This window comes from Pleurodeles waltl, chromosome 12 (genome assembly GCF_031143425.1).
Source record: "Pleurodeles waltl isolate 20211129_DDA chromosome 12, aPleWal1.hap1.20221129, whole genome shotgun sequence".
In the NCBI taxonomy this organism is placed as follows: Eukaryota; Metazoa; Chordata; class Amphibia; order Caudata; family Salamandridae; genus Pleurodeles; species Pleurodeles waltl.
The window spans coordinates 305087352-305109212 of NC_090451.1; the positions used below are offsets into that span (position 1 = coordinate 305087352).

At 50.6% G+C, this 21861-nt stretch overlaps 1 protein-coding gene across 4 annotated transcripts in view; it reads left to right on the forward strand.

The window, feature by feature from the left end:
* RPGRIP1L (RPGRIP1 like) overlaps window positions 1-21861 on the forward strand; it is a 687119-nt gene that overhangs the window by 500160 nt on the left and 165098 nt on the right. The gene's annotated exons all lie outside the window — the stretch shown is intronic.

Genomic DNA, 21861 nt, shown 5'->3' on the forward strand with positions numbered 1-21861 from the left:
GTTTACCGCCATGGTTGTCCCGTCGGTTTTAATCCAGGGGATTACGTGTCCCCTTCCCGCCAGCCTTTCCATGGCGGTGAAAGGCTGGCAAGAAGGGGAGTCGGGGGCCCCTGTACTGCCCATGCACTCGGCATGGGCAGTGCAGGGGCTCACAGGCACAGCCCTACACTGCTTTTCACTGTCTGCACAGCAGACAGTGAAAAGCGCGACGGGTGCAGCTGCACCCGTCGCACAGCCGGGTCCCATGTTGCGGCCCACATCCCCGCTGGGCCGGCGGGTGGAAACTCTGTTTCTGTCCGCCGGCCCAGCGGGGATGTCAGAATGGGCAGGGCGGGAGTGCGGCCCATTGGCAGCCGTACGGTGCCAATGTTGTAATGAGGCCCTTAATCCTGTAGATGCAGAAATAAAAACTAGATTTCTATACAAGCATGGTTTCAGATTCAGCAGCAAGTGGTAGATGGCATTTTGCCTTCTAATAAAGCTTTAACAGACCCCATTAGAGATAAACAAAAAGAAGCGCAGTTGATTCCGGTGATGACCACATTTTCATCTCGCTAAAATAGACATGCACTGATTGATTAAACGTTTCTATCCTCCAAAAGAGTGCTTGTGACGTTTTCTGGGAGTAATGAGTAGCAGTGAGCCATTCCAGATATTCTCCCTCCCTAATATATAATTTCAATTGATTGATTTATCGAGGAAAAAAAAAGATTCCTAGTTAACCCAGTCCAGCTTTAAAACCTTCATGTGTCATTCTTCTTCATAAAACAAACCTATACTTTCTAATAGATGGCTTCATTGGCAACAGTAGAACTACTGAAGTCATACAGGCAGCCTTTTTAGGGTTTAAACTAGGATGGTTATGCTGCTTCCTAGCAGGCGTTAAAGGTGAGTTGGACATAGTATAGACAAGTGTAAGGTCAATTACCTCATGTTTATTTGTAAGAAGGCATGCTTTAATGCTTACAGCCAGGTTTTCTAATGACATACAGGCACAGGTAATGGACATGCAATTTGACAGACAAAGGGTGTTTGGAGAGAAAACAAACCCCTACCTAAGTATTTTAAGGTGTGTTCTGGGGTTATCTTCACAGGTCAAAAAAGATCTATTAACAATACAAACCATTTAGAGGTCACTGCCAACAATACAGTCATCAGCTTTAACCCCTGTGCTACATTAACAGCAGCAGCAATATTTTTATGCCTTTAGAGGCAGAGGCACTGGAACAGAATGTCAGGATACCTTATTATCATCCGAATCCTCTGCATCAGCAACAATAGAGCTACTCTTAACCCATTAGGATACCCATAGCTGATTGCATGGCAGGCTGTGTCTTTCTTCGCAAAACAGTCCAGAACAACCTCCAACTAAAGAGTACTGCAGATTTTGAGGCTGGGTTATTTTTTGCCTTTTTGGAAGAAATATTGTGAGGGAAGATATATAACCTTGTTCTATTGCAAAGGATTTTAGGGTTGTTATTCCTGCTACTTGACCATTCCCAGTATATTATAGAGCTGTTTGTCCAATTCTAGATGTCTGGGATTTGACCAAGTCTCTTAAAAGCCTCTGTAATGTTATGTCACTAGGATGGGCATTCAATGCCTTCAATTATGCCATTTCTTATTCCAACTGCGTCCATATCTGTGTATGTACATAACAAAAAATGCATACTATAGTCTAATATGCATATCTGATAGAGACATCTAGCCGCAGATTCCTTACTTTAGAATCCTCCCCAGGCGCGAGACTGCATCCGGAAATGTTTTCCATAGCACCTCTGCGTGCCGGAAAAGGGTGTTGCGCGACTGCGTATCGTCGTCATCAACCGGATGTGATGTAGACGGAGTCCATATAACCCCCTCGTCTACGCCAGTTCCTTCTTTACCACAATTGCAATGCGGATCTGGAGCGGTTAGAGGGCTGTTTTCGCCATCTTTACATTTTGTCGAGGGAACAGTGTTGTTTTCACAATGTCTTGAGGTTTTAAGCCCCGCGGATCTTGTGGCAAACCGATCCTCATACCATCTGTATGTGGTGTCTTGGAGAACTCCATGACTCCAAGGATTGTGGTTCCTGTCGTCATCTTTGGCCGAAGACATTGATGGAGCGTCACCTGAAAATTCTGGTGGTGTGACTATCAGAGGCACCGCAGCGGCATCGGTCCCCGTTGAAGTCCAGAGGTCGATTGAGGAGCTGTTCACATGAGGTGCCATCACCGTTGAAGTCAAAGGAGGCTCCAAAGCAAGATTGGCCAAAACTGCAGCATAATTAGGCATCTCTGACTCCAGCGGCATCGGTCCCCGTTGAAGTCCAGAGGTCGATTGAGGAGCTGTTCACATGAGGTGCCATCACCGTTGAAGTCAAAGGAGGCTCCAAAGCAAGATTGGCCAAAACTGCAGCATAATTAGGCATCTCTGACTCCATCTCCCAACCTTCGGTTCTGGAGCATTCACAGGAGTCCACTCTGAGCCTCCCTAAATTTCCTGGAGTCGGGCGACTGTAGCCCAAATGCGGGTGCATTATAATTCCCTGCTTGAAGTCTTTGGGTCTCAGCCCCCCTGTGATGCACTTTCTAGCCCCAAGGAGGTGAGAGGTGCCGTGACTGGGTCCACGCCGGCAGGTTCGTCCTCGGTGACAATTGGGCCCTCTGAATCCATTATCAGAGTCATACCATCTGGTGAGCACTCCTTTGGGGTTCCCACCTTCGGCATCAGAGTCGGGTTAGCCAATGACATGAGTGCCGTTGATCGATACCGAGCCCATTACTCTTACTGATGCCAATTCGACACCGCAGCGGCGCCGGACGGTGTTGGATGCAGCACTGATGGAGCTGTCTTCTTTAGACAGCTCTTCGTCTGTCCCTATGCAACCTGTTACAGTTTTTCCTATGAGAGCACACAGTTTTGAGGGGAAAGAGAGAATATGGGTGTCAAAACCCTTTGGACAATACTGTTCTGGCTCATTTGGAGGACAACTGGATGACAGACCTGGGTGAGGCTAGTGGACTTGAGTCCACTCCAGTTTCAGACTTACTTTCTCCTCCTTGTATGGCAACAAAGGTGAGTTCCTCTTATGCTAAAGTTTTGAGGAGAGCAGGTGTAGTCTTAGATTGGCAGCTTCCCTCAGAGGAATTATCCACAGACCCTTTAGTGGATGTACTATACCAGAGTGAGAATGGAGTGGAGCCTTTGCTCCCTTATAATGAGTCTCTATATGATCTTTTGTTTAGAGCTTGGGCGAAACCAGTAACAGGAGTACTGGTGGACCAGGCAGTAACCCATAGGCATCGAGCCACCCCTTGGAACCCAGTCTGTCTTTTAAGAGATCCCACCACAAAAGGTCTGGTGGAGCAGGCTGGTATGGCTTCGGCAGACCCTAGTGTCCTTTCTTTGGTTCCACCAAATAAAGAGTCCATATGGCTGGAATATTGAGGAAGAAATGTTTTCTCTTTTGTCAGTTGAGCATTGAAGTCGTTAAACACGGCATGGGTTCTGGGCAGATTTTCTCATGCATTATGGGACACTGTGGCCCTCATACTGCCTTCTCTTCCAGATGAATCCAGGGATGAAATCCTACAGGTTATGCAAGATGTCCGAGATACGGCTAAAATCACCATAAAATGTGGTATGGATACCACAGATTCAGTGGGAAGAGCTATGGCTTAGTCAGTTGTGCTGCACAGACCTGTATGGCTGGGTCAACCTGAATTTTCAGAGGCTGTATAGAATAGCCCAAAACATATGCCGTTTGATGGTGTATATTTATTTGGTGTACAGGCTAATTCTACTTTGCAGCGAATTAGTGGGGTTGGTGTGACAAAGTTATCTAGACATATCTTGAATATTATGATTGGATTCTTCCTTCTGACATTTGAGGAAAGAATTACTGAGTTGGAATATGTACCTTATCTGGTGGCAACCAGTTTAGTGTTTCTGCTTAATGCAGGTGTTAATGGTTATTGAGGTAACCCTGTGGTTCTTTACATGTTTTATCATGACCCTTAATTCCGGCCTGTTCGGAAAATAAGGGATATTATAGGTACATCCATTCTGAAGGATTCTTTTGAGTGGAGCCATATTCTTTAATGTAAACCCTACTATTCCACATTAATTGGCTTTCATTATTAATATTTACTACCTGGTGCAGAAGTGGTGGTCTTCTACTCTCCATGTCTGTGGATGACAGTTGTTTATTTCATTTTTGCTTCTTAATGGGCTGATACCTCTTATACAGGTCATACCATTTTCTTTACTCTGAAGAACAGCTTGAGCTCAAGAGTTGATACCTTCATGGTATGTACCATACTCTAGGTGGAGTATCTTTGTATGCTTGGTATATATATATATATTTCCACCCCCTGTAAAGCATTATTTTCTCTAACTTACGATTTCATAAATTCTTGAGATTTTGTGTCCCTTATAAGGTAATTTTGATATTTGCAACTCCATGGGAGTCTCAATATATGATTATGATTTACCTTTTGATAAGAGTGTTTATTTCAATAATCCTCCTATTAGTCTTGGTTAATATGTTGAAGTGTCTCTTAAAATTTATATGGTATTTGTGTGGCCCTATGTTTCATTTATGGGCATTCGTCAATAGAATGATGTTCTACTGATGGATTATACAGCACTGAGGGTGTCTGTCTCGAAATTCCTTCTTATATTTTCAAAGAAGGTACCCAGTAGCCTACATTATTAGTTTATGTCAGTTCTACTTTCACCCCTGATACTTGCATTATGTTTAAATGATAGATGATATTACTTAGGGATGATAGTAAAAGTTCTCTACTTTTGCTAAATTTAGTACATTGTATACTAGAAGGTTATCATATTATGTCCCTCATTATGACATTGGCGGTAAATCCCACTTACCGGCTCGCTGATGGCCGCCAACTTACCGCTGTGGATATCCATCCACCATATTATGACACACACACCCACCAATCTGACAGAATACTGCCACACACACACATCCGCCAGACCAAAGTTCAGTGATAAACTGGCAGTCCCAAAACCCACACTGTTACGCCAACCGAACAACGCCCATCACATTATGACCCACGAATCACTACAGCGGACATTCAACTGCGGTAAACCATTGGCAGTATATACCGCTGCGCTCACAATAGACACTCACATACAAAACAACTCCACATTGGATAATTAAAAAAACACACACCTGACACCCATACACATACCACACCCACACACCAACACCACTATAAAACACACATCCACATTACCCACAACCCTTTACGACTACAAAGCATTGCCACCAGAGAGACACCAAGCCACAAACTACTCACACCTACACACCACTCATGTACTCCATATCACACACCCCATCACATTACCCAACCCACCCTCACCAACACACATCACATAACACCCATGGCACCACAAAGACACCCCCGTTTCACAGAGGAGGAGCTAAGGGTCATGGTGGAGGAAATTGTCAGGCTAGTACCACAGCTATTTGTAGCACAGGTGCAGAAAATATCTATAGCTAGGAAGATGAAGCTATGGCGGAGAATCGTGGACAGGGTGAATGCCATGGGACAGCACCCTAGAACAAGGGACGACATCAGGAAGAGGCAGAACTACCTAGGGGAGAAGGAACATTCCATAGCAGCAAGACTCCAGCTCGCTATACAGAGGACTAGCGGTGGACCCCCACCTCTTCCCCAGAACTCACAGCATGGGAGGAGCTAGTCTTGGCATTACTGCATCCTGAGGTCCTGGCCAGAGTCAGACGAGGACTGGACTCTGGTAAGTCAACTCTCTTCTATTATCACCCCCCCCCCCCACCTGAATGCCTTCACATACCCTCACCCTTACTCCCATCACTCCACTCCATCCCACACAATTCACCATCACATCTCACTTATCCCAAATCCAAGCCCTGCATGCTCTACCAATGCATGAACACACATGCACACACAGCCCTGCATGGACACTCATCACTAAATACACACCATATAGAACTAACAATCCTGCCATACACTAACATACACAAGTGAAAGCTGGCATGGCAAATCTAACCATAGAGGGGAAGCCACGGATGTACAATATGTCAGACACATTATTGAGAATCTGGATGAGCTACCTGGCCCATCAGGGACCACTGGACAGCCGATTAGCCAAGTCACACACCACCACCGAGCCTCCCCCATCTGGAAACACCACCACAGCATCCACCAAGCGTGCCCACACCTGTGTCCCCAGGACACATCAATCAGCAGTGTGTCCACCTCTACAGGGACCCCAGGTCACACCTCGAACACAAGACAGTCAGGGACCTGGGGCCAGTGGTAGGGGGCACACGGTTCAGGGGACAGAGGCACAGGCCAACAGGGAAACTGGGAGAAGTGCTGTGTGCCAGGGGGAGGACAGGCCCAGGGAACCGACTCTCCAGGAGGCAGTCTCTGAGATCCTTGGAGCCTATCAACATTCCCAGGAGACGATGGGCCAGATCCTGAACAACATGAAGGAGAACAGGCGGCTGCAGGAGGGACAGTACCAGGGGATCAGGGAGGACTTGCAGGCCATCAGCAACACACTGATCTCCATAGCAGGGGTGCTGGCAGACATAGCCAACATTATGAGGGAGGCAGTCTCACACCAGCGGGCCCCTGCCACTAGCCAGACATCTGAACAGCCTTCCATTTCCGCTGCCTCTAGTGGCTAGGAGGTCCCGCCACAGGACTCACAGGCCACCAGCACCCTTCCCCCTGCAGAAGGTGAACCACCCCTCAGACGTTCCCTGCGATTCAGACAGAAGCCAGAGACACTTGCCAAGACCCCCACCAGGACATTAGACTCTCCTGATTGTTACCCTTCTGCCAATCAGTCAGCCTGTCCACCTTGCACTTTCCCCCATATGTTAGCACTTCAATAAACACCCTTTGAAAGCAATCTAGTGGGAGTATGTCATGTATTTCAAAAATGTATTCTTTGAAACAGGTACCAACATTGCTAATTAACTCTACATACGATGAGCATAGATTAATGACCTGTAGCTGGCTGTAGTGATCACGCGAGGAGTATTTGTCACATCACCAACATCTGCAAAATGAATTGTCAGAGGGAACAGTAAGTGGGCATAGAAGTGGGGAATATCAGCATGCCATTGCCACACAGCTTACAACCAAAGTCATTGAAATGTAAAGTTACGCTGTCCTACCTGTGTGTCGTTGGAAGTACTGTCGTATAACTGATGTTCTGTTGTCCTCATCCTCATCCTCTGCCTCCTCATCCTCACTGTCCATAGGGTCTACTGCTGCCACAGGGGCATCTCCAGTCTCCTCCTCCTGTAGAAAAGGGACATGGCATCTGAGGGCCAGGTTGTGCAACATGCAGCAGGCCACTTCTATCTGGCAGACCTTCTTGGGTGAGTAACACAGGGATCCACCTGTTAGATGGAGGCACCAGAACCTGGCCTTCAGGAGGCCAAAGGTTCTCTCTATTATCCTTCTGGTTCGCCCATGTGCCTCATTATAACGTTCTTTTGCCCTTGTCCTGGCATTCCTCACAGGGGTCAGCAGCCATGATAGGTTTGGGTAACCAGAATTACCTGCAAATATTGAACGACAGCATTTAGCCACACACTATCCTATATGGCCCACACCATACCCATACACCAACATATGGGTGGGAACCAGGGCTCACCTATTAGCCACACTCTGTGCCTCTGTAGTTGGCCCATGACATTTGGGATGCGGCTATTCCTCAGGACAAAGGCATCATGCGCTGACCCAGGATACTTAGCATTGACGTGGGAGATGTACTGGTCCGCCAAGCACACCATCTGAACATTTATGGAGTCGAAACTCTTACGATTCCTGAACACCTGTTCATTCTGCCAGGGGGGGAGGGGACAAATGCAATATGTGTACCATCAATCGCCCCAATTATGTTGGGGATATGTCCTGTTGCATAAAACTCGGCCTTCACAGTGGCCAAATCATCAACCTGGGGGAAAACTAGGTAGCTGCACGAGTTTTTTCAGGGCAGACAAGATTCTTGTCAGCACTGTTGAGAACATTGGCTGTGACATTCCTGCTGCCAAGCGCACTGTCACTGGTAAAGAACCAGTTGCCAGGAAACGTAGTATACATAGCACTTGCACAAGAGGGGGGATCCCAGTGTGGTGATGGGTAGCAGATATCAGATCAGGCTCCAATTGGGCGCTCAGCTCTGTGATTGTGGCCCTGTCAAGTCTATAGGTGAGGATAATGTGCCTGTCCTCCAGTGTAGCCAAGTCCAGCAGGGGTCTGCACATGGGGGTATGTCTCCATCTCCTATTCATTTGCAGCGATAGATATCTAAGGGACACAAGAGTGAGGAGGCAGTCACAAACTGAACATTGGAGCCACAACAGGAGTTTGCAATCTCTTAACTTGTAATGGGTCAGTGTGATTTGTCCAGTATGTGCCTATTTCTCCTGTGATGCAGCATTATTCCATAGGGCTGTCCCCCCTGAAATGGCGTCCGCCTGTCCTGTGTGGAGGAACAGGTGGAAGTGAGGTAATTCCACTGACGTTGTGCGCCGTGGCGGGAGGTGGTCGGGAACCGCCGTGAAACTTCTCATTGGTTAATATTGTGCCCTATGGCTTGCAGTGGTCAATGGGGATCTACGCCGGTGGTGACGGTATGCACTGCCGTGGATATGACAGACATTTTCTATCATATTCCTTGCTTGCTACCTGACCTTCCATAGAGAGGACCTACACTTCATGTGCTGCTGTGACCTGTGTCTGGAACCAACCATGGCCTGTGTGACTGGGGAAAGGGCCCCAGCCTTCACTTCGGAGGAGTTGGAGCGACTGGTTGATGGGGTCCTACCTCAGTATGGACTGCTGTATGGGCCTCCAGACTAACAGGGGAGTACACTGTGTGCACGATGCATGTGGTATGAATGCATGGAGTTGTGTGTGTGAAGGCCTCGTGTAAGGGGGGTGTGGGTGGCTGTCCTCCTTTCGGTGTACATGCTGTGTGCTGGGCTATGTGTGTGCCAATGGTATTGGAAACGGGTATGGTGGGCCATATGTGTAACAATCTGGACTGTTTTTCTAATGGTGTTTATCTGTATGTATTGTCTCTGCAGGTCAGCGCCCATCAAAAGAAGGGTATATGGCGTGCCATCGCCAAGGAGGTGCAGACCCTGGGGGTCTATGGCAGGTGGAGCACCCACTGTCGCAAACAGTGGGAGGACCTGAGACGCTTGGCACAGCAGATGCCGGAGGCCCGGCTGGGGATGACCTCCCAACAAGGAAGGGGTGCCTGTCGAACCCTGACCCCCTGATGGCCTGCATACTGGCGGTGGCCTACCCAGAGCTGGATGGGTGCTTGAGGGCGTCACAGCAGCCACAAGGGGGTGAGTGCAGTGGCTATTATTACAACTTACGGCTGGTGGGGTGGTATCCGGGTGGTGGATGTGTGTCATTTGGTGCCCCTAGGCCAAGCCTGACATAGCGGCGTAGGTCCTCTGGTGGCTAGGGTTCTGAAGGGATAATCCTGCCTACCTTACTTGTAAGCATCCACTACTGGTCAGGGCTGCGTGGGTCCCAGGTGTGCTGTAGTTGGCGGTGTGTGCCCCTCCTCATGCCTTGGTGGCTAGCGATATCAGTGGTGGTGCAATGCATAGTGCCTAGGCCTGTTCCCGGTGTGTGAGGGTATTGTGTACGCCAGCGGTGGTGTTGGTGCAGCCATTGACCCAGTGTATCCTTTGTCTCTCTCCCCCACCCCTTTCTTGTTTTGTCATCCTGTCCTTATGTGGATTAGTGTCATCTGGCGGAGGAGCAGAGGCAAAGGAGGGAGCTGCATCTCACAAGACCCAGGAGTCAGAGTCCACTGATGCCCAGGGCACTGGTGGGCCGGAGGACGAGGGGAGCACCAGGGCGGAGACTGGAGGAGACAATTCAGACACAGATACCTCCTCCAATGGAAGCTCCCTGGTGGTGGCACACACTTCTGTGACCACCCCAGCTACAGCCGCCACCCCACGTACTGGCACTGCCCTCCCAGCAGCCCCTCATCGAGTTGCCCAAGCCCACTCACCCAGGAGGGTGGTCATCTCCTTCGTCCCAGGCACCTTAGGCCCTGCCCCAGTGAGCCCTGCTGCCCTGAGTGAGGAGGCTATTGACTTCCTGAGATCCATCTCTGTAGGGCAGTCAACCATTGTGAATGCCATACAGGGGCTGGCAGCCCAGATGCAACAATCTAATGCATTCCTGGAGGGCATTCACACTGGATTGACGGCCAAACAGAGATCGATCAAAGCTCTGGCCTCCTCTCTGATGGCAGCCATTTTCCCACTTTCTATTGCCCCACCTCCAACTACCACTTCCCAGTCTTCTCTACCCCAGCCCATCCCAAGCACACAGCCAGACGAGCATGCACACAGGACAACACCTAAGAGTGTCACAGGCAAACACGAGCACCACACTTCATCCCACTGTCTCCCCCTCCTCCCCTCCAGCACCTCCCGCCCAGTCACGTCAACACACACCTGCATGCACTATATCAGCATCCACTACCAGCATCACCACACCCAGCAGAACTTACACCTCACTGGCAGACACCTCCACAACATCCATGCACATGTCCCGTGTGTCCACTCCCACTGTGTCTGTCCCCCCCCTCCTAAGGTAAACAAACGCAAGCACTCAGACACCCAACAGCCATCCACCTCACAACAGCATACAGCCCATGCACCTGCACCCAAAACCAGGAGACAGACACCTCCAACAACCACTCCCTCATCCTCCACTCCCATTCATTCTCCCTCTTCCTGTCCCAGTGTCACTAAGATACTTTTCCTATCCACCATTGACCTCTTCCCTACCCCCACCCCCACCCCCGCCCGTCCTTCACATATGGCCAGGCTATCATGAACCCAGCCAAGCACCTCAGCCACACAGTCCATGGGCCCAATTCCATCCGCACCTAAAGGATTCCAGGCCACATATACTGAAGGGGAAGGAGCCTCCAACAGCAGGCAAGAAGGGCAAGGAGCCTGCACCAGCAGGCAAGAAGGGCAAGGAGCCCGCATCAGCAGGGAAGAAGAGCAAGGAGCCTGCACCTGTCACCCAAAAGGGCAAGGAGCCTGCACCAGAAGGCAGATGGGCAAGGAGCCTGCACCAGCATGCAAGAAGAGCAAGGAGCCTGCACCATCAGGCAAGAAGGGCAAGGAGCCTGCATCAGCAGCTGTCACGGAGCCCCACCACCAACCATGGTTATGCATCCATCCGAGGTTGCAGGGGATGTACAGGAGCCTCCTACCACCAGCAGCAGCACCACCACAGTGCATCCATCCAAGGGTGCAGGGGATGTGCAGGAGCCTCCCACCACCACCAGCAGCACCACCACAGTGCAGACGTCACAGCCGGCAGAGGCAATGTGATCTTGCCTCCATGGGCTGCTGGCATGTCCACTCCTGAAGCAGTGGGGAAGACACCCACTCGAGAGACTGTGGCCCATCACTCCCCAGGACCAAGCGCAGGGCATGTTGCCCCCTCCAGAACCAGTGGGCAAGACACCCACTTGAGAGACTGTGGCCCATCACTCACCAGGACCAAGCACAGGGCAAATTGCCCCCTTCAGAACCAGTGGGCAAGACACCCACATTAGAGACTGTGGCCCATCACTCCCCAGGACCACATACAGGGCATGATGCCCCCTCCAGAACCCGTGGGGTATTCACCCACTTGAGAGTCTGCTTGCACTCCCCAGGACCAAGCACAGGGCATGTTGTCCCCTCCAGAACCAGTGGTCTTGTTTCCGTTCCTGATTGAGGTGCCCCCCTCCTCCTCCCACTGAGGTGCCTGCCTATTTGCCAACTGATGCCCCTGCAGTGTTCTCTCCATATTGATGCAGGTGAAAAGTGGGGCCTTGGATTTTGCACTGTGGCCGTGTGGCCCACGCGAACTGAGGACTGGGAAGTGTCCCTTTTTTGTACATTTGTAGAGATCTGTCACATTGGCTGAGTTATTTTTATACTGTGTTGATATTATTACACTCACTTTAGTAAATTTGTGTTGTCCTTGACATTATTGAGCCGATTTAGGAGGATTAACTTGTTTTCTTGTGCATCTGATTGTGTGTATGGGGTGTGTGTATCGGGTGTGTGTGGTGCGTGTGTGTGTCACTGTTGTTTTCCTCCCTCCCTTGTGTGCTAGGCGGCTGTACTCACCGTCGTCGTCTTTGCCGGCGTTGGTGTACGTGGTGGAACATAATTTAGAAGATCACCGGGAAAACATGCAGTTCAGTTTCCATGGCGGCGTGGTTCTTCCCTGTGTCACCAATGGTGAGTGCTTTCACTTCTGAGCTCTGTTTCCGCCAGGCTTTTGATGTCATTGGTACCGCCTCGGAAAAGGTGGCGGTTTGAAGAGTCTTAATATGGTGGGTGGAACTTTGACTTCCACCTGGCTACCTCCGTGGCGCCTTTTGTTTCGGCCCTGGCGGTCGGTCTGGTACATTGACTGTCTTTCGGAGATCTTTCCGCCATGGTAATAATTTGGCAGTAATTACCGCCAGCCTGTTGGCGGTATTATCGCCACTTTATTACCGTCCGCCAGGGCCGTAATAAGGGCCTATATCTTTTTGTTCTTACGGTTCTGTCTTATAGCCATTACAGTTTGGTGACTATTCTGCACACCTTTCTGTAGACATTTGTTTTTTATACATGTTCTTTGAACATTATTGTTTCATTTGTCTGGGATTATGTCATGCTATTATAGGTTTACAAGGAGATGTATTCTCTTGATCAATTCTATTTATTCTATTGTCAAGAGTGCGTAATATTCTTGACTATTTATGGATTGTTATGACACGTCTGTGTTATTACTTAAGATTTCTTTCTTTTCTGAAAGAAATTTCCCTCTAATGTTGTACCTTTTCTTCCCTATGAAGATGTTTACATACATTTGTATAGGTGTTTGCCTCATAACGTCTACTTTTTGTAGAAGACGTTTATTACTATATTAAAGAATCGTTGCTCTTCTAGTTGACAACTGTTTTCAGCATTCAACATTCATAATTCATCAATTTCATCATTGTATATTTTTTGGGTTCACACTTTGCAGAGTATTGTCCCTAGATGGAATATACTAAATCAGTCGGATTCTTTTTATTATAGAATTGGTTACATAGTCCTTGTCCAGATCATCTGTAGATGGGTTTCTATTCATATAGTAGGGTCACATACTAACCTTGATTCTTGCTAGGCTATCAATTTTTCTTTTTCATACTTACTTATTCAGCTTTATACTTCTATTGTTGATGGTAGTGTCTCAGGCAATTTGCATTTCTCTGGCGGTTTGGATGGCTATTTCTTTCCTAAAGTGGTAAGATGCCCACTATGTGTTCAATATTGTTATACCAGTGTTGTCTGACTGATTACTCTGCTTCATTTTTGTATCGATAAGTAAAAAGAATTCTCTTGTTAGCACATAGGCATTTAATTATTTTACTCCTATATCAGTATACATATTAGGCAGTGGCGGTTTCTTCTTGAGGGCAGGGAGCATCACCCGCTGCGAGCTGCACAGGAAAAAATAAAATGGCACTGAGAAGATTTCATTGCCATTTTATTTTTCCCCCGCAGCGCACCAGCCCAGAAACATGCTGAGCGTGTTCTCTGCTGCCGGCAACAGAGTACTGACTCTGCTTCCAGCAGCAGAGGACTGGAGTAGTGCCTGGCAGGGATGCTCCAAAGTGTGCATGTCATTTTGGCCAACTGCTTTCCACTGGACAAAGTGGCTTGCACACTTTGAAGCTCTCCACTCTAAGACAGCTGGGTGGAGGCCAGACAGAACACAGGCCTTCAGGGCCTGAAGGAGCGTCCAGTCAGGACGCTCCATCCAATCCAGGCACTTCTCTCATGCTGGTTAACAGCATGAGAGCAGCACCTGGATTGGTTAGGGGAGCTCTTCCGGCATCGGAGAGCAGAAGCACATGGAGGAGGACGTGCAGCCATTAAGGATGCAAATAGTTTTATATTCATATTGTTGGGTGGCCTTTGACACAGATGTGTCATACTAGCATTGATAATTTTATCCCCATGCTTTTTAATGTTTTGTGACTTTATTTACCTGTGGTTCCTTCCACAGGTTTTTAAGTTGTATGTTATTTCTCACCTAAATTATTATGAATGTCCGGTCCTTTTCCCTCTTCTAGGGCGTTTTTTTGTTCTAGTCAGAGATTTTCAATGGCCTCAGTTTGCAGACCCTCTTCTGGGAATGGTATGCCTTTGGTATCTGATTCTAAAGTAAGAAATCAGCACCTAGATGTCTCTTCAGATGAACAAGTTACTTACCTTCTGTAACGCATTATCTGGTAGAGACAGGATCTAGGGCAGATTTCCTTAACAATCCTCCCTGCTCTTTTGTCTCAGAGATTTTTGTTGTTGAAATTCACACCCTGAGTTAAGAATTCAGTGATTATTAGACACAATTGTGTCTTTTATTTTAGCACAGTGTTTCAATAGGTAGTTTCTATATGTGGCTCCACCTTTTAGATGCCGAAAATAGTCACAGAAGAAACTGATGTTGGCGAGGGGGTTATATAGACTCCGTTGACATCACATCTGGTGGATGGCATCAATACAGAGTCGTGCAACGCCCTCTTTCGACACACAGACATGCTATTGAAAATATTCCACATCCAGTTTCACGTCTGGGGAGGATTCTAAAGTAAGAAATCTGCGACTAGATTCTGTCTCTACCAGATAATCTGTTACCAAAGGTAAGTAACTTGTTCATCTTACCATAACATTCGTAGTGCAAGTCATCAGTCCAATATTATTTTCTAGCCAGCCTTATAAAGGCTATATTTCAAAACAAGCCTACATTGTTGATGCATCAGCAAGATTTCCAATTATTCAGGAGCAGGATTTGTTGTTTTCCATGAATTTCCAGAATATGTATTTTTATATTCTGCTCACAGATGCTCGGTGATAAAATCTACTGTTTACCGTCGGAGATATTCAGTCACCGTGCAGGGGACTCTCTTTCCACTTATCTTCAGCACTAGGGGGGTCATTACAACATTGGCGGTAAAAGCCGCTTAACGCCGTGCAGAAGACCACCAATACGCCGCCACGGCCGCGGAATTCCGCCACAGCTATTATGACCCACATCTCGGAATCCGCCGAAATTCATACCCCCACACAAGTCTGCCACACCAAAGGTCAGTGATAAACTGGCAAAAACAAAACCTCCACCGTCACGCCAACAGAAACACGCCCATGCTATCACGACCCACGAATCCACGCGGCGGTCTTTCAACCGCGGTATTCCATTGGCGGTATACACCGCCGCGCTCAAAATACACACACATCTCCAAAACACCGCCACATTGGACAATTCAAAATGCACACACCTGATACACATACAAACACCACTCCCACACACCCAACACAAAATAAGACACACACCCACATCACCCACAAACCCCTACGACCAAAAATTTGAGACGAAGGCGACAGACAGAGAGCACAGCAATAGACAACCCCACCACACAGAGGCACAGAACACCATCACCCACACCTCATCCACGCACAAAACACCCCACACCACTACACATCACCACATACACTACCCCACACATCAACTACACCACCCCATGGCACGCCAAAGACACCCCAGGTTTTCGGAGGAGGAGCTCAGGGTTATGGTGGAGGAAATCGTACGGGTAGAGCCACAGCTATTTGGATCACAGGTGCAGCACACCTCTATAGCTAGGAAGATGGAGCTATAGCGAAGAATCGTGGACAGGGTCAACGCAGTGGGACAGGACCCAAAAAATCGGGAGGACATCAGGAAGAGGTGGAACCATCTACGGGGGAAGGTGCATTCTGTGGTCTCCAGGCACAACATCGCGGTTCAGCGGACTGGCGGCGGACCCCCACCTCCTCCCCCACAACTAACACCATGGGAGGAGCAGGTCTTGACCATTATGCATCCTGAGGGCCTCGGAGGAGTCGGTGGAGGAATGGACACTGGTAAGTCAAATCTTAACTATCATATCCCCTACCCTACCTGCATGCTATCACACACACCCATCCTCACCCCCTCCCCTATTACCCCAACTCCTCACATATGTCCCAACATCACAAACCACCCATCCCAACACCAAGCCCTGCATGCAACAACAAAGCATGGTCACCCATCACTAAAGCATGCCCACTGCACATACCCATACACCCCCCTAAACCATCATCACACAAGCTCCCACACAGGAATGCTAGCACTGGGGGGACACGGTCACCCACCCATTGCACACCATGACAGACACAGATGCAATAATCATGCTTTTATACCCCTGCAGGACCACTACCTAACGTCACCAGACAGGAGGGTCCAGACATCTCCACCCCACCCACAGAAGAGGCCCACAGTGATGACAGCAGCTCTGGCCAACTGGATCCAGATGACCAGCCCGGACCATCGTGGGCCTCGGGACAGTCGGTTCCCCTCGCACAGGCACAGCCCAACACTGACCTTCCCCCCTCTGGGAACACCAGTACAGCACCCACCCAGCGGGCCCATACCTCCGTCCCCAGGACACGTCAGTCAGCTGTGTGTCCACCACTACTGGGAACCCAGGATAACCCACCACCCCAACAACAACAGGGACCTGCGGTCAGTGGTAGTGGGCACACGGTCCAGGGGACGGAGGCACAGGAACACAGGGGAACTGGGAGGGCTGCTGTGTGACAGGAGGCGGACAGGCCAAGGGAACCCACTCTCCACGAGGCCCTCTCCTCCATCATGGGAGCATACCACCACTCCCAGGAGACGATGGCGACGGTCCTGGCCAAGTTTCCGGAGACCCAGCACCTGCAGGAGGAGCAGTATTTGGCGTTCAGGGAGGAACTCAGGACCATCAGCTCCACCCTGGGCACCATCGTAGGGGTGCTGAAGGACATACAGAACACCATGAGGGACACTGTGGCACTCCAAGGGGCCCCTGACACTAGCATGGACGATGAACTGCCCACCACCTCCGCCGGCGCTAGTGGACAGGACGCCCCGCCACAGGACCACCACACCAGCACCCCAACTCCTGCAGATGGAGAACCACCCCGCAAGCGGTCCCTGAGATCCAGGAACAGGACAGAGCACGATGGCAAGACCCCCGCCAAAAAATGAGACCACCCTGATTGTCATCCCACTGTCCCACTTTGTAACCCTGTCCATATTGGAACTGCCCCAGCTCCACTTCCTATGCCCATATGAGCAGTGCACCTGTGAGACTAATAGACTGGACTCTGCCATGGACATTCCTCCACCATCACCCATCACCATTTTACCACCCCCTCCAATAATTAGCACTTCAATAAACACCGTTGAACCACAAAACAATCTGGAGTCAGTCTGTGATTTTGAAAAAGTGTATTAGCTATGACAATGACAAAATCCGTTCTCAATAATAATGTCAACATACCTATGTCACACATCACAAGTCCATGAAGGATGCAAGCAAATGACACACGTTGGTAACCACACCTGTGAAACCGTAATGGAAATGTACAACTCATTGACCAAATACTGCATGAAATTGACAGACAGGATAGAGGTAGAAGTGTGAAAGTAAAGGTATTATTAAAGAAAGTGTTCTCACCTGTGTGTCACTGGAAATATTGCTGTATGACAGAGTCCCTGTTGTCAATGTCTTCTTCCTCTGCTTCCTCCTCATCACTGTCCACAGGCTTCACAGCTGCCACAACACCGTCATCTGGACCATCCTCCTGCAGAAAAGGCACCTGGCGTCGCAAAGCAAGATTGTGAAGCATGGAGCAGGCGATGATGATCTGGCACACCTTCCTTGGTGAGTAGAATAGGGAACCACCTGTCATATGGAGGCACCTGAACCTGGCCTTCAGGAGGCCGAAGGTGCGTTCGATCACCCTCCTAGTCCGCCCATGGGCCTCATTGTAGCGTTCCTCTTCCCTGGTCCTGGGATTCCTCACTGGGGTCAATAGCCATGACAGGTTGGGGTAACCAGAGTCCCCTAATAGCCACACCCGGTGCCTCTGGAGTTGACCCATCACATAAGGGATGCTGCTATTCCGCAGGATGTAGGCGTCATGCACTGAGCTACATGGGTCCCATCAATGGCACTTATGATGTTAGGGATATGTCCCAGGGCATAGAAGTCACCTTTAACTGTAGCCAAATCTTCCACCTGAGGGAAAACGATGTAGCTCCTCATGTGTTTCAGCAGGGCAGACAACACTCTGGACAACACATTGGAAAACATAGGCTGGGTCATCCCTGATGCCATGGCCACTGTTGTCTGAAATGACCCACTTGCTAGGAAATGGAGCACTGATAGCACCTGCACTTGAGGGGGGATTCCTGTGGGATGGCCGATTGGTGACATAAGGTCTGGCTCCAACTGGGTACACAGTTCCTGGATTGTGGCACGGTCAAACCTGTAGGTGATGATTAAATGTCGCTCCTCCATTGTCAACAGGTCCACCAGCGGTCGGTACACCAGGGGATTCTGCCATCTCCTCACATGTCCCAGCTGACGGTGACTAGGAAGGACAAAAGCGACCACAGAGACAAGCAACTCAGAGGTATGTACCCACAGCTACACTGAACACGAAACATAATCCAAAAAGTTGTGTGTAAGAGTGTTGAGTTCAGGCCTAGGTATGTGTGACGCAGTTGAAATGAAGCCATGTGGGCCCCTGAAATGTCGGATGCCTGACCTCTAAAGTGGGACAATGGGATGTGAGGTAACTGCGCTGGCGTTGTACACCGTTGCGGTAGGCGGTCGTAGACCGTGGCGCAATGCTGCATTGGTTAACATTGGACCCTATGGGTCCCAGGAGCCAATGACGAAGTGCGCCGGCGGTGATGATATGCACCGCCGCGTACGTGATCGCTATTTTCTATCTGTTCAATCACTCGATACCTGATCTTCGACAGGAGAGGACCTACACTGCAAGTGCTGCTGTGACCTCGGTCTGGAAGAGACAATGGCACGTGCGTCTGGGGAAAGGGCCCCTGCCTTCACTGTACAGGAGTTGGAGAAGCTTGTGGACGGGGTCCTCCCCCAGTACACGCTACTCTACGGTCCTCCAGACCAACAGGTGAGTGCATAGGGTGCAAGTTTTATGGGCTATGCCTGGGTGGAGAGGACTGACTGTAAGTGGGAAGGGGGCAGAGTTCTGCGAGCATGAAGAAGTGTGAATATATGTGCCACATGGCAAGGGCAGGGATGTGGGCCACTCACTTCGACGGTGCAGTTGGTAATGACTTCTCTTCTTCCCCTGTACATGTCATGTAGGTCAGCGCCCACCAGAAGAAGGATATTTGGCGTGCCATCGCCAAGGACGTCCGGACCCTGGGTGTCCACCAGAGACGGAGCACCCACTGCTGTAAAAGATGGGAGGACATTCGCCGCTGGAGCAAGAAGACGGCGGAGGCTCAGCTGGGGATGGCCTTCCAACGTGGGAGGGGTGCCGGTTGCACCATGACCCCCCTGATGTTCCGGATCCTGGCGGTGGCCTACCATGAGTTGGATGGGCGCATGAGGGCATCACAGCAGACACAAGGGGGTGAGTACACTCACATTCTCATGACTTTGCGCGCAGTGGAGGGGTCTTGGTGGGGAGGAGGGCTGTGGGTTTCCCTAGGCCATGGCGAGTTCCGTAGGCAAGGCCCCTCCGTAATGCAGGCCATGTGGCACTCCACCCCACCTCTGTAGAGTGCCAAGTACAGGTATACATGACACTGTGTCATGTATGTGTGCAGATGTCTATCACAGCCATGTAGGCCATATCCCAGGAACTGCATCTGTAGAGCCCAAGAGCGCGGCGTAGTGCAGGGGGCTGCTGTGTCTGTATTGTCCGCCAACTGTAGCGGTAAGCCATGCACTCAACCTGTCTTTCTTCTGTTTCCCCACCCCTTTTTGTGCTCTCCCTGTTCTCTTGTGCATCAGCATCATCAGGTGGAGGTACAGGGGCACCGGAGCACGAGGGGGCTGCATCCCACATGGCCATGGAGGGCCACACCATGGACTCTGAATACACCAGTGGGACGGAGGGCGAGGGGAGCTTCACGGCGGTCACTGGATCAGCAAACAGCGACACAGACTTGTCCTCTGATGGGAGCTCCCTTGTGGTGGCGGCACCATCTGTGCCCCCCACTTCTACAGGTACAGCCGCCACCCCCCCTACCAGCACCGCCCTCCCAGCAGCCCCTCAGCCTTCGCCCCGTGCCCGCTCACCCAGGAGGGTGGGCATCACCTTCGCCCCTGACACCTCCGCCCCTGCCACCCCTGCTGCCCTCATTGAGGAGACCATTGACCTCCTCAGGTCCCTCACTGTTGGGCAGTCTACCATTGTGAATGCCATCCAGGGTGTAGAAAGGGAGTTGCAACACACTAATGCATTCCTGGAGGGCATTCATTCTGGTCAGGCTGCCCATCATCGAACCCTGCAATCTCTGGCCTCAGCACTGATGGCAGCCATTGTCCCTGTGTCTAGCCTCTCCCCTCCAACTTCCTCCACCCAGACCCAATCCCCAGTACCTCAGCCTATCCCAAGCACACCATCAGACCAGCCTGCACACACGTCAACACACAAGGGCAGCGCAGGCAAACATAAGCACCACACATCCCACAGGCACTCACACAAGCATCACCCACATACAGACACAGCAACATCCACTGCCTACACTGTGTCCCCCTCCTCGTCGTCTCCCTCCTCCCTCCCAGTGTCGTCTACACTCTCACCTGCATGCACTACCACTACAGCCACTAGGACTCGCACCAGAACACCCAGCACCACACCCCGCTCACCTGCACTCACCACCCCCACTACCATTTACACGTCCCCTGTGTCCTCTCCCAGTGTGTCTGTGACGCCCCCTCCCAAAGTACACAAACGCGGGCACACACAACATCCATCCTCCTCACGACAGCCTCCAGAACACGCAACTGCACCCAAAGCATCAAAAGTTACACCTCCTACAACCACGTCCTCTTCCTCCACTCCCAGACCCCCTCCAGCTACCCGTCCCAGTGTTCGTCAGAAACTTTTCCTGAGCAACCTTGACCTCTGTCCCACCACCACCCCCCCTCCAATTCATAGGTCCCGTACTAGCACCTCAGCCAAAAAAAGTCTGGTACCAGTGGTGCCTGTTAGAGGTATGTGGAGAGCACCGGGCACCAGGGCAGCCAGTGTGACACGGAGCCAAAGCACTGCCAGTCCACCCCCTGTGAAGCACCAGAAGTTGGACAGTGCCCGACGGGAGAGGGTGAAGTCTCCTGCCGACAAAGCCGCTCTCAAGCGTCCTGGGGGATGTGTCGAGTCAGCTGTGACTCCTCCCAAGGTGGGGAAGGGGCAGAAGAAGTCGCCAAAGTCTGGGCAGAGCAGCACGGCGGAGAAGGCCTCCATCCTCCCCGCTGCCCAGGACGCCACCGCCAGCCCCATCGTCACTGGTCCGGAGACCACCGCCAGAGTCAGTGCCCAGGAGGGCAGCACAATCGTCACTGGTCCGGAGAATACCGCCAGAGTCAGTGCCCAGGAGGGCAGCACAATCGTCACTGGTCCGGAGACCACCACCAGAGTCAGTGCCCAGGAGGGCTGCACAGTCGTCACTGGTCCGGAGACCACCGCCAGAGTCAGTGCCCAGGAGGGCAGCACAATCGTCACTGGTCCGGAGACCACCGCCAGAGTCAGTGCCCAGGAGGGCAGCACAATTGTCACTGGTCCGGAGACCACCGCCAGAGTCAGTGCCCAGGAGGACTGCACAATCGTCACTGGTCCGGAGACACCGCCAGAGTCAGTGCCCAGGAGGGCTCCAGCAGCCACAGCCCCGCTGGGCAATGAGGGACCGC